This window comes from Arachis hypogaea, chromosome 18, assembly GCF_003086295.3.
Source record: "Arachis hypogaea cultivar Tifrunner chromosome 18, arahy.Tifrunner.gnm2.J5K5, whole genome shotgun sequence".
NCBI classification, from domain to species: Eukaryota; Viridiplantae; Streptophyta; class Magnoliopsida; order Fabales; family Fabaceae; genus Arachis; species Arachis hypogaea.
The window spans coordinates 123,498,218-123,511,399 of NC_092053.1; the positions used below are offsets into that span (position 1 = coordinate 123,498,218).

At 39.1% G+C, this 13,182-nt stretch overlaps 1 non-coding gene across 1 annotated transcript; it reads right to left on the reverse strand.

Moving 5' to 3' along the window:
* Positions 1–12,688: 12,688 nt before the first annotated feature.
* Positions 12,689–12,796, reverse strand: LOC112773717 (small nucleolar RNA R71). Its single transcript, XR_003188253.1, has one exon. It is a non-coding gene; the product is annotated as a small nucleolar RNA R71 (small nucleolar RNA).
* Positions 12,797–13,182: the final 386 nt, after the last annotated feature.

Here is a 13,182-nt window from a genome sequence, read left to right on the forward strand (position 1 = left end):
GTCACACAAAATTATAAGAATCATCATTTTTATCACTATTGTTATTTCAAATCTTTTTTTTCTTTATGTATAATTTTTTTTATGTAGAAATGTACTCAAAATAAGAAGGCATGGATAGGAGTTTTATTAATTGTTTGTTTGATGAATATTGTAGCCCAAAAATGTCTCAATTTAGGCATTCTACCGCTGTTGATAGAAGTTGAATCTGTAGTAATTCAAGCTGGCCAGTGTATTTTTTATAGTATTGGATAGAAGAATATTTGTTAAAATAAATATACCCATAATAATGAGTCTTCTTTATTAATTTGTTATCTTTTACCCAACAAACAACATCCATAATGAATATATTTTTTTATCAGAAGATATACATAATTAATTGATAATTCTATGTATAAAAATACTCCTGCGGTAACTAAACACCATATCGTTAACTTGCTAAAGTTAATTTTCCTATGATTATACTAATGTATAGCCCTATCAGATGAAAACTGATTAGATTATATTTATTTCCAATGAGGTGGGTGAGTTTTTAAACCTAATCACAGTTGAGTTGAGGAAGGTTAGAAAAATGCTAATAATATAAATACTTTTTATTTTTAATATCCAATAATAAATATATAAATTAAAACTAATATTTTTTGTACAAAATAATAAAAAATATATACTATACTCAAAACATATCCAATCCGTATCAACTATCATTGTTTATCAGTAACATTATATGTAACACCCTAAGTTCTTATACTATCGTGGAGGTTTTTAAAGTAAGGTGCCACACTTGATCCAAGAAAAGAATGACTTAATCGTTATGCGAGGCAGGAGCAAATACGTGTAGAGCGGAAAACGAGTAGCGCTAAAATGTTGGAATTTGAATTAAAGTGAGATAAACATCTTAACCATGAGTACGTTTCAAAATACTTATAGGAAACTAAAACAGGAAAAGAAGCTAACTACGTCCTAAACTAATCTCGTCGAAGAGGCTCCCCTACTTGCATCCTATCCTATCCTTGATCAGGAGTCTTTAGTTATTCATGGATCGAGGTACCAGGGGTCTCCCTCCAACACCCTTTCGCGCAGTGAAGACCCGGTTCCGTTGTGTGGGATGAACCAAAACTCGACGGGGTGCCGAAGTGGGGGAATAGGGTACGTATTCCACCTTTGGACTTCCGCAAGGGTTCAACTTCTCCTCCGGATCCGCCTCCATGGTGTCTTCCTTCTGGCCAGGGTCGTCGGATCCCTCTTCCTCGGCCTCGGAGTCGGACTCGAGGTGTACCACCTTAGGTGACCGCTTTCTAGATGTTGAAGCATTCCTATCTAGGAAGGTTATGACGGGCAGCTGGAGTTCTTCTTCCACGGGTTCTCGACCTAAGTGGATAATCTGGAGCACGGTAGTAGTGGTCGCAACTACCCACGCGTGCTTTGAGGGGTCATACTCAGAAGTTACCCTCGGGGGGCACTGCGTCGTCTCTATCCGTTGTGCCATGTTCCTCTGGAGATAGTATGGGAAAAGAAAGGGAGTGAGAACCTAACGTCTCAGTAGGAGTGCTATGTAACACCTCCATATCCATCTCCAGCCCACGTGCGGGATGTTAAAAACAAGCGTATAACATGGCATGTAATATGCATCTTTTTTTTGTAAAACATGTGTGTAAAAGAAAGGGAAAACATATAGGAAAATAGAAGGATAACATCAACATAATCATAATTAAATCTAAGGAAAACATAGAACTCAAGCTTTCATTCGTGCCTTCTTCTTTCTTAATTTATAACTTGTATGGAGGGTATTGAGCTCAAACCGGTATAAGTGGGAGTCCCCTTCCCTTACCGAAGGTTCTTATCCCAAACGTTTTGGCGATCACCTTCCCTTACCGAAGGATCATCTCGATCGATCACCTTCCCTTACCGAAGGATCATATTGATATCTTGTCTTTGGGGGTCACCTTCCCTTACCGAAGGATCATTCCCTCAGTTTAATTTACAATCAAGGTTATTTAAATATACACAAGAAGAGAGTTATATAAAAAGATATATTATTATATAAAATTGATGGGATAGTCCCCTTCCCTTACCGAAGGTTCTTATCCCAAACGTTTTTCGATCACCTTCCCTTACCGAAAGATCATCTCGATCGATCACCTTCCCTTACCGAAGGATCATATCGATATCTTGTCTTTGGGGGTCACCTTCCCTTACCGAAGGATCATTCCCTCAGTTCAATTTACATTTAGGTTGTTTTAAACGTACACAAGGGAAAAATCATATAAGTGCACATTATAAGAATATTAAATATTTTGAAGAAAAACATGTACTCTTGACTTTAAAGGAATAATGATAGAAGAGATCATATAGATGCACATAGGATTAAATTTTTAAATAAAATATTTGAGAAAGCATGTACTCTTGACTTTAAGGGAATGATGATAACATAATGGTATAATAGGTTACATGGATGCACATGATGAAATAGGGTAATTTAAATAATTGAATTAAAATATTATAAATAATAATATAACCATGTAAGAGATCACACATATACCTATATGTTGAACAAGACATAAGAAGGCATGTACTCTTGGCCCTAAGGGAATATCAATTTAATAATATAGGATATTGAATAAGCATCTTAAGAGGGCATGTACGCTCGACCTAAAGGGAATATTAACAACATAATTATATGAAAGAGCACAAAATGGGTATAGTAAATAATTGAATGAACATCATACGAAGACATATAATAACGATTCAAGAAGACGTGAATGGCATGGTGGAGAGACATGATCATCATGAATGAAAGGTGAGTGAGAGAAAATTAATGTCATGATAACATGGAAGAAAATAATAATAAAGAATGGAACATAGCACATGCCAAGCGTTTGAAAAAACATAATTGCCTACCTTCTTTTCTAACGCTTCTTTGAGCTTGCCTCTTGTGTTTGCCCACAGAATGTTATTTCTTTGTAGAGAGAGAAGGGAGAGGATAAGTGTTTGAGAGAAGTGATTTTCTACCTATGGGTGCTCCCCTATTTATATACATTTGGGGATGGGGTGGTTGGGATATTTTAAATTTCAAACTGAGGGTAGTTACCAGGTTCCTATCCAAAATTTCAAAATTCTAAACTTATCTCCTAACTGATTTTCAAACTTCAAATTTAATTTTGTTTCTAGAAGGGGCGGTTGTTACATTATCACCCCCATAAGAAAAGAATTTGTCCCCAAATTCCATGTCTGAACTTGGTCGATAAGGGTCGTTTAACTAACTTAGGGGTCCTACTGAAATTTCCTTACTGTTGGGGAGAAAAGGAGATTCTCACTACGATTGTTACCTGTAAATAAGTCCGGGAGCTTCTGTCTCATGTCTGCCTCTTTTTCCCATGTGTAGTCTCTGGAATTGCCGCTACCCCATGCCACCTTTACCAGTCGTATCGTCTTGCTCCTTAGTTGCTTCGTACTTCTGTCTACAATCTCTATGGCTGGTAGTTCAAAAGTCAGGTCATCCTTGAGTGTTACATCCTCTTGCTGCAACACATGGCTTGGATCGTGCTGGTATTTTCGGAGTTGGGACACATGGAACACGTCATGTAGTCTTGATAGATTTGGTGGTAGGGCAAGATGGTATGCCGACTTTCCTATACGCCGGAGGATTTGGAATGGACCTAGGTACCGGGGGCTTAGTTTTTGTACCTTAAGAGCCCTCCCTACCCCGGTGGTGGGGGTGATTTTTAGGAATACGTGATCGCCTTCCTGAAATTCGAGGGGTTTCCTTCGTTGATCTGCATAACTCTTTTGTCGACTTTGGGCGGTGCGCATTCTTTCTCTTATCTTCTTGATATCTTCCGTGGTCTATCTTACTAACTCCGGTCCTAAGTAGCCTTTCCCTTCTGGCCCGTACCAGCATAAAGGAGATTGGCATTTTTGCCCGTACAGTGCCTCATATGGTGCCATCCCGATGCTACCATGGTAACTGTTGTTATAAGCAAACTCGATCAGTGGTAGGTGACTCTCCCACTTTCCTGGTCTGTCTAGGACACAAGCTCGTAACATGTCTTCCAACGTCTGGATGGTCCTCTCCGTTTGTCCATCTGTTTGCGGGTGGTATGACGTGCTTAGGCACAATTTCGTCCCGAATGCCTTCTGCAATGCGTTCCAAAACCTCGAGGTGAATCTTGGGTCTCTATCCAAGACTATGGTCGTTGGTACCCTATGTAACCTCACGATCTCTCTGATATATAGCGTGGCTAGTCTTTCCAATGAGTCGGTCGCCTTAACTGGTAGAAAATGGGCAGTCTTTGTAAGCCGGTCCACGATGACCCATATAGCGTCACGCCCTGCTTGAGTACGGGGTAGTCCCATGACGAAATCCATTGATATGTCTTCCCATTTCCACTTCGGGATGCCAAGGGGTTGCAATACCCCTGATGGTTTCTGATGTTCGATTTTTACCTTCTGACAAACCAGGCATTTATTCACGATCGTGGCTAAGTCCTTTTTCATCCCTGGCCACCAGAACATCTTCTTCAAATCATGGTACATCTTCGTCATGCCAGGATGAATGGTAAAATCTCCTCTGTGGGCTTCTTCCGCAATCTTGCTTTGAAGGTCTCCTTCCCTTGGGACACAGATTCGACCTTGGTATCTCCATACCTTGTCCTCTCCTTCGGTGAAGCCCTTCAATCTTCCTTCTTTGACAAGGCGCAGGGTTTCTTGAAAGTTGGGGTCGGAACTCTGTGCCTTAGTTATTTGTTCTTTGAATTGACTTGCCACTGTTAGGTGGTTCAGACATATGCTTTTTGGAGCGAGGGTGACTTGTAAGTTCATGTCTCTGAAATTCCTTATCAACTTTGCCTCTTTTATCATCAGCCATGATGCCTTGAGTACCTTCCGACTCAGAGCGTCAGCCACCAAGTTAGCCTTTCCTGGGTGGTAATTTAGAACAAAGTCATAATCTTTAAGAAACTCCATCCACCTCCTTTGTCGCATGTTGAGTTCCTTCTGGTCGAACAGGTACTTTAAGCTCTTATGATCGGAGAATACTTGAAACCCTAACTCCGTACAAATGATGCCTCCATGTCTTCAGCGCAAATACTATCGCGGCTAGTTCGAGGTCGTGAGTTGGATAGTTGGCTTCGTGAGTCTTCAGTTGTCTTGACGCATACGCCACTACCTTTTTGCATTGCATTAGTACGCAACCCAATCCTTGTCCTGAGGCGTCGCAGTAAACTTCGAAGGCCATGTCGGGGTTAGGTAAGGCTAGTACTGGGGCGGATGTCAAGCGACACTTTAACTCTTGGAAGCTTCTTTCGCAGTCTGGCGTCCAAGCAAACGGGGTATCCTTCCTGGTTAAACGGGTTAACGGCAAGGCTAGTTGAGAAAACCCTCTTATGAACCTTCTATAGTAGCCCGCCAATCCTAAAAAAAACTTCTTATTTCTGTGACTGACGTCGGCCTTTCCCAGTTTAGTACCGAGTCTATCTTACTGGGATCCACTGATATTCCGTTGCCGGAAACCATGTGTCCAAGAAATTGTACCTCCTTCATCCAAAACTTACACTTGGATAGTTTTGCGTACAACTTTTTCTCTCGAAGGGTTCCCAGTATTACACACAAGTGCTCCCTGTGTTCTTCTTCTGTCTTGGAGAAAATCAAAATATCATCTATGAATACCACCACGAAACTGTCGAGGTAAGGTCGAAAAATTCTATTCATGTAGTCCATAAAGACGGCGGGGGCATTGGTCAACCCAAATGACATTACTGTGAACTCGTAGTGTCCGTATCTCGTTCGAAATGCTGTCTTTGGAATGTCTTCCTCTCTTACCCTTATTTGATGATACTCTGATCTCAGGTCGATTTTTGAGAACACTGTTGCACCTTGTAGTTGGTCCATTAAGTCATCTATTCTTGGGAGGGGATACTTGTTCTTTACCGTGATTTTGTTGAGTTGCCTATAGTCCACGCAGAGACGCATGCTGCCGTCCTTTTTCTTCACAAACAATACTGGAGCTCCCCAGGGAGAGACGCTTGGTCTGATGCATCCTTTTTGCAGCAGCTCCTCTAGTTGGTTCTTCAGTTCAGTGAGCTCCACTGGAGCCATCCGGTAAGGGGCTCTGGAGATTGGCCCTATCCCAGGTATCAATTCTATGGAGAACTCAACCTCTCGTGTTGGGGGAAACGAGGGTATATCTTCGGGAAAGACATCTGAAAAGTCGTGTACTACTGGTATCTCACAGAACTCCTGATGGGAGTCTGCTTTTACCGAATTTAGCAAGGCATATTCTTGCCTCGTACTGGTGTCTTCGGAGGACCTTGGAAGGTCACGTGTGTCTCGTATGGATTGAGAAGGGAAGATGGCTTTTCTCTCAAAACAATCTAACAAGACTCGGTTTTCGTTGAGCCAGTCCATTCCTAGGATGATGTCTAATCCTACTAAAGGGAGGCACACTAGGTTAGCAAGGTATGATCTACCTGAAATGAGGATGCACACCCTCTGACAGACCTGCTGAGGGCAAAGACTCGTCCTTGACGTTGGGGTGCATCGGCAGAGGGTGGGGGAACTGCTGGACATTCCCTTTTTATGGATAACCATAGGAAGAGGCTTCATTAGTCATATCTCCTAGGATCGACTTTGCTCTGATACCAATAATGTAACACCCTAAGTTCTTATACTATCGTGGAGGTTTTTAAAGTAAGGTGCCACACTTGATCCAAGAAAAGAATGACTTAATCGTTACGCGAGGCAGGAGCAAATACGTGTAGAGCGGAAAATGAGTAGCGCTAAAACGTTGGAATTTAAATTAAAGTGAGATAAACATCTTAACCATGAGTACGTTTCAAAATACTTATAGGAAACTAAAACAGGAAAAGAAGCTAACTACGTCCTAAACTAATCTCGTCGAAGAGGCTCCCCTACTTGCATCCTATCCTATCCTTGATCAGGAGTCTTTAGTTATTCATGGATCGAGGTACCAGGGGTCTCCCTCCAACACCCTTTCGCGCAGTGAAGACCCGGTTCCGTTGTGTGGGATGAACCAAAACTCAACGGGGTGCCGAAGTGGGGGAATAGGGTACGTATTCCACCTTTGGACTTCCGCAAGGGTTCAACTTCTCCTCTGGATCCGCCTCCATGGTGTCTTCCTTCTGGCCAGGGTCGTCGGATCCCTCTTCCTCAGCCTCGGAGTCGGACTCGAGGTGTACCACCTTAGGTGACCGCTTTCTAGATGTTGAAGCATTCCTATCTAGGAAGGTTATGACGGGCAGCTGGGGTTCTTCTTCCACGGGTTCTCGACCTAAGTGGATAATCTGGAGTACGGTAGTAGTGGTCACAACTACCCATGTGTGCTTTGAGGGGTCATACTCAGAAGTTACCCTCGGGGGGCACTGTGTCGTCTCTATCCGCTGTGCCATGTTCCTCTGGAGATAGTATGGGAAAAGAAAGGGAGTGAGAACCTAACGTCTCAGTAGGAGTGCTATGTAACACCTCCATATCCATCTCCAGCCCACGTGCGGGATGTTAAAAACAAGCGTATAACATGGCATGTAATATGCATCTTCTTTTTTGTAAAACATGTGTGTAAAAGAAAGGGAAAACATATAGGAAAATAGAAGGATAACATCAACATAATCATAATTAAATCTAAGGAAAACATAGAACTCAAGCTTTCATTCGTGCCTTCTTCTTTCTTAATTTATAACTTGTATGGAGGGTATTGAGCTCAAACCGGTATAAGTGGGAGTCCCCTTCCCTTACCGAAGGTTCTTATCCCAAACGTTTTGGCGATCACCTTCCCTTACCGAAGGATCATATCGATATCTTGTCTTTGGGGGTCACCTTCCCTTACCGAAGGATCATTCCCTCAGTTTAATTTACAATCAAGGTTATTTAAACATACACAAGAAGAGAGTCATATAAAAAGATATATTATTATATAAAATTGATGGGATAGTCCCCTTCCCTTACCGAAGGTTCTTATCCCAAACGTTTTTCGATCACCTTCCCTTACCGAAGGATCATCTCGATCGATCACCTTCCCTTACCGAAGGATCATATCGATATCTTATCTTTGGGGGTCACCTTCCCTTACCGAAGGATCATTCCCTCAGTTCAATTTACATTTAGGTTGTTTTAAACGTACACAAGGGAAAAATCATATAAGTGCACATTATAAGAATATTAAATATTTTGAAGAAAAACATGTACTCTTGACTTTAAAGGAATAATGATAGAAGAGATCACATAGATGCACATAGGATTAAATTTTTAAATAAAATATTTGAGAAAGCATGTACTCTTGACTTTAAGGGAATGATGATAACATAATGGTATAATAGGTTACATGGATGCACATGATGAAATAGGATAATTTAAATAATTGAATTAAAATATTATAAATAATAATATAACTATGTAAGAGATCACACATATACCTATATGTTGAACAAGACATAAGAAGGCATGTACTCTTGGCCCTAAGGGAATATCAATTTAATAATATAGGATATTGAATAAGCATCTTAAGAGGGCATGTACGCTCGACCTAAAGGGAATATTAACAACATAATTATATGAAAGAGCACAAAATAGGTATAGTAAATAATTGAATGAACATCATACGAAGACATATGATGAGCGGATAATTTATACGCTTTTTGACATTGTTTTTAGTATGTTTTTAGTAGGATCCAGTTACTTTTAGGGATGTTTTTAATAGATTTTGTGTTAAATTCACATTTCTGGATTTTACTATGAGTTTGTGTGTTTTTCTGTGATTTCAGGTATTTTCTGGCTGAAATTGAGGGACTTGAGCAGAAATCAGATTCAGAGGTTGAAAAAGGACTGCTGATGCTGTTGGATTCTGACCTCCCTGCACTCAAAGTGGATTTATACGCTTCCAATTGCGTTGGAAAGTAGACATCCAGGGCTTTCCATCAATATATAATAGTCCATACTTTGGCCAAGAATTGACGACGTAAACTGGCGTTCAACGCCAGCTTTCTACCCAAATCTGGCGTCCAGCGCCAGAAAAGGATCCAAAACCAGAGTTGAACGCCCAAACTGGTACAAAAACTGGCTTTCAACTCCACAAATGGCCTCTGCACGTGCAACACTTAAGCTCAGCCCAAACACACACCAAGTGGGCCCCGGAAGTGGATTTATACATCAAATACTTACTCATGTAAACCCTAGTAGCTAGTTTATTATAAATAGGACCTCTTACTATTGTATTAGGCATCTTTGGATTACCTTATGATCCTTTGATCACGTTTTAGGGGGCTGGCCATCTCGGCCATGCCTGGACCTTCACTTATGTATTTTCAACGGTAGAGTTTCTACACTCCATAGATTAAGGTGTGGAGCTCTGCTGTTCCTCAAAGATTAATGCAAAGTACTACTGTTTTCTATTCAATTCTTTTTATTTCTCTTCTAAGATATCCATTCGCACCCAAGAACGTGATGAAGGTGATGATTATGTGTGACGCTCATCATCCTTCTCCCTTATGAACGCGTGCCTGACAAACACTTCTGTTCTACATGAAATAAGCTAGAATGAGTATCTCTTAGATCTCCTAACCAGAATCTTCGTGGCGTAAGCTAGAATGATGGCGGCATTCAAGAGAATCCGGAAGGTCTAAACCTTGTCTGTGGTATTCTGAGTAGGATTCAATGATTGAATGACTGTGACGAGCTTCAAACTCGCGAGTGCTGGGCGTTAGTGACAGACGCAAAAGGAGGGTGAATCCTATTCCAGCATGATCGGGAACCGACAGATGAATAGCCGTGCCGTGACAGGGTGCGTGAGCATATTATTCACTGAGAGGAGGGGATGTAGCCACTGACAACGGTGATGCCCTTGCATAAAGCCAGCCATGGAAAGGAGTAAGACTGATTGGATGAAGATAGCAGGAAAGCAGAGGTTCAGAGGAACGAAAAGCATCTCCATTCGCTTATCTGAAATTCCTACCAATGATTTACATAAGTATTTCTGTCCCTATTTTATTATATTAAATTCGAAAACACCATTATCACTTTATATCTGCCTGACTGAGATTTACAAGGTGACCATAGCTTGCTTCATACCAACAATCTCCGTGGGATTCGACCCTTACTCACGTAAGGTATTACTTAGACGACCCAGTGCACTTGCTGGTTAGTTGTATCGAAGTTGTGACAATTATGAATTAAGATCAGAGCACCAAGCTTTGGAGCCATTACCAGGATTTGTTCGAGCCTGGAGATCACAATTTCGTGCACCAAGTTTTTGGCGCCGTTGCCGGGGATTGTTTGAGTTTGGACAACTGACGGTTCATCTTGTTGCTCAGATTAGGTAATTTTCTTTTTGTTTTCTTTTCAAAAAATTTTCAAAAATATTTCAAAATTTTCTCACTTGTTTTCGAAAAAAAAAATGTTTTCAAAAATATCATTTTTCTTCAGAATTTTTAAGAATGAATTCTAGTGTTTCATGAAGCATGCTAAAGCCTGGCTGGCTGAAAAGCCATGTCTAAATTCTTTTGGACTGAGGTTTTGGATTAAAATTGAATGAATTACATTCATATGTTTGCTGAAGCTTGGCTGGCCATTGGCCATGTCTAGTGTTTTGGACTGGAGCTTTCATTGAAAGCTTGGCTGGCTAGTGAGCCATGTCTAATTCCTGGACTGAAGTTTTAGACTAACATGGCAAGATTCCTGGAATTCATATTAAAAATTTTGGAATCCTTATTTTTTCTTTTTCATATAATTTTCGAAAAAAATCCAAAAAAAATTAGAAAATCATAAAAATCAAAAATATTTTTGTGTTTCTTGTTTGAGTTTTGAGTCATGTTATAAGTTTGGTGTCAATTGCATGTGCATCTTGCATTTTTCGAAAATTTCATGCATTCATAGTGTTCTTCATGATCTTCAAGTTGTTCTTGGTAAGTCTTCTTGTTTGATCTTGATGAGTTTTTGTTTTGTGTTGTTTAGTGTTTTTCATATGCATTCTTGAATTCTCAGTGTCTAAGCATTAAAGAATTCTAAGTTTGGTGTCTTGCATGTTTTCTTTGCATTAAAATTTTTTTCAAAAATATGTCCTTGGTGTTCATCTTGACATTCATAGTGTTCTTGGTGTTCATCTTGACATTCATAGCATTCTTGCATGCATTCATTGTTTTGATCTAAAAATTTCATGCATTGCATAATTTTCATGTTTTCATAAAAATTCAAAAAATCAAAAATATATCTTTCCCTTTTTCTCTCATCAAATTCGAAAATTTGGATTGACTTTTTCAAAAATTTTTAAAATCAAATTGTTTCTCATGAGTCAAATCAAATTTTCAATTTGAAAATCTTATCTTTTTCAAAATCTTTTTCAAAAATCAAATCTTTTTCAAAATTCTTAGTTATTTTCGAAAATTCCAAAAATATTTTTCAAAAATCTTTTTCTTATTTTTATACCAAATTTTCGAAAATAACATAATCAATTAATGTTTTGATTCAAAAATTTGAAGTTTGTTACTTGCTTGTTAAGAAAGATTCAAACTTTAAGTTCTAGAATCATATCTTGTGATTTCTTATGAATCAAGTCATTAATTGTGATTTTAAAAATCAAATCTTTTTCAAAAACTAATTTCAAATCATATCTTTTCAAAAATATCTTCTTATCTTATCTTTTTCAAAAATATCTTTTCAAAATATCTTTTCTAACTTCCTAACTTCTTATCTTTTCAAAATTGGTTTTCAAAATTTGTTTCAACTAACTAACTAACTTTTTGTTTGTTTCTTAACTTTTTCAAAACCACCTAACTAACTCTCTCTCTCTCATTTTCGAAAATATCTTCCCCCTTTTTCAAAATTTCTTTTTTGATTTATTAATTATTTTATTTTTTTTAAATCTTAATTTTCGAAAATCACTAACATTTTTCAAAAACCATTTTAAAAAATCACTAACTCTTTTTCAAAATAATTTTCGAAAATTATACCTCCCCCATCATATTCTATTTATTCATTCATATCCTAACATCTCATATCACATCTCTTCCATCGGTACAGTTATGTTTCTTCCTTTACATCACATTCTTTGTCTCCCCCTCTTTTCTTCCACTCACAAAGGGATCCCTATACTGTGGTATAAAGGATCTCTATTATTATTATTATTATTATTTTTATGTGCCTTCTTCTTTGTCATATGAGCAGGAGCAAGGATAAGAACATTCTTGTGGAAGCAGATCCAGAACCTGAAAGGACTCTGAAGAGAAAATTAAGAGAAGCTAAAATACAACAATTCAGAGATAACCTTTCAGAAATTTTCGAACAGGCAGAGGAGATGGCAGCCGAAAATAATGATAATGTAAGGAAGATGCTTGGTGACTTTACTGCACCTAATTCCAATTTACATGGAAGAAGCATCTCCATTCCTGCCATTGGAGCAAACAACTTTGAGCTGAAACCTCAATTAGTTTCTCTAATGCAGCAGAACTGCAAGTTCCATGGACTTCCATCTGAAGATCCTTTTCAGTTCTTAACTGAATTCTTGCAGATATGTGATACTGTTAAGACTAATGGAGTAGATCTTGAAGTCTACAGGCTCATACTTTTCCCTTTTGCTGTAAGAGACAGAGCTAGATTATGGTTGGATTCTCAACCCAAAGACAGCCTGAACTCTTGGGATAAGCTGGTCACGGCTTTCTTAGCCAAGTACTTTTCTCCTCAAAAGCTAAGCAAGCTTAGAGCTGATGTTCAAACCTTCAGACAGAAAGAAGGTGAATCCCTCTATGAAGCTTGGGAAAGATACAAACAGTTGACCAAAAAGTGTCCTTCTGACATGCTTTCAGAATGGACCATCCTGGATATATTCTATGATGATCTATCTGAGCTATCAAGGATGTCACTGGACACTTCTGCAGGTGGATCCATCCATCTAAAGAAAACGCCTGCAGAAGCTCAAGAACTCATTGACATGGTTGCTAATAACCAGTTCATGTACACTTCTGAAAGGAATCCTGTGAGTAATGGGACGCCTATAAAGAAGGGAGTTCTTGAAGTTGATACTCTGAATGCCATATTGGCTCAGAACAAAATATTGACTCAGCAAGTCAATATGATTTCTCAGAGTCTGAATGGAATGCAAGCTGCATCCAACAGTACTCAAGAGGCTTCTCCTGAAGAAGAAGCTTATGATCCTGAGAACCCTGCAATAGCAGAGGTGAACTACTT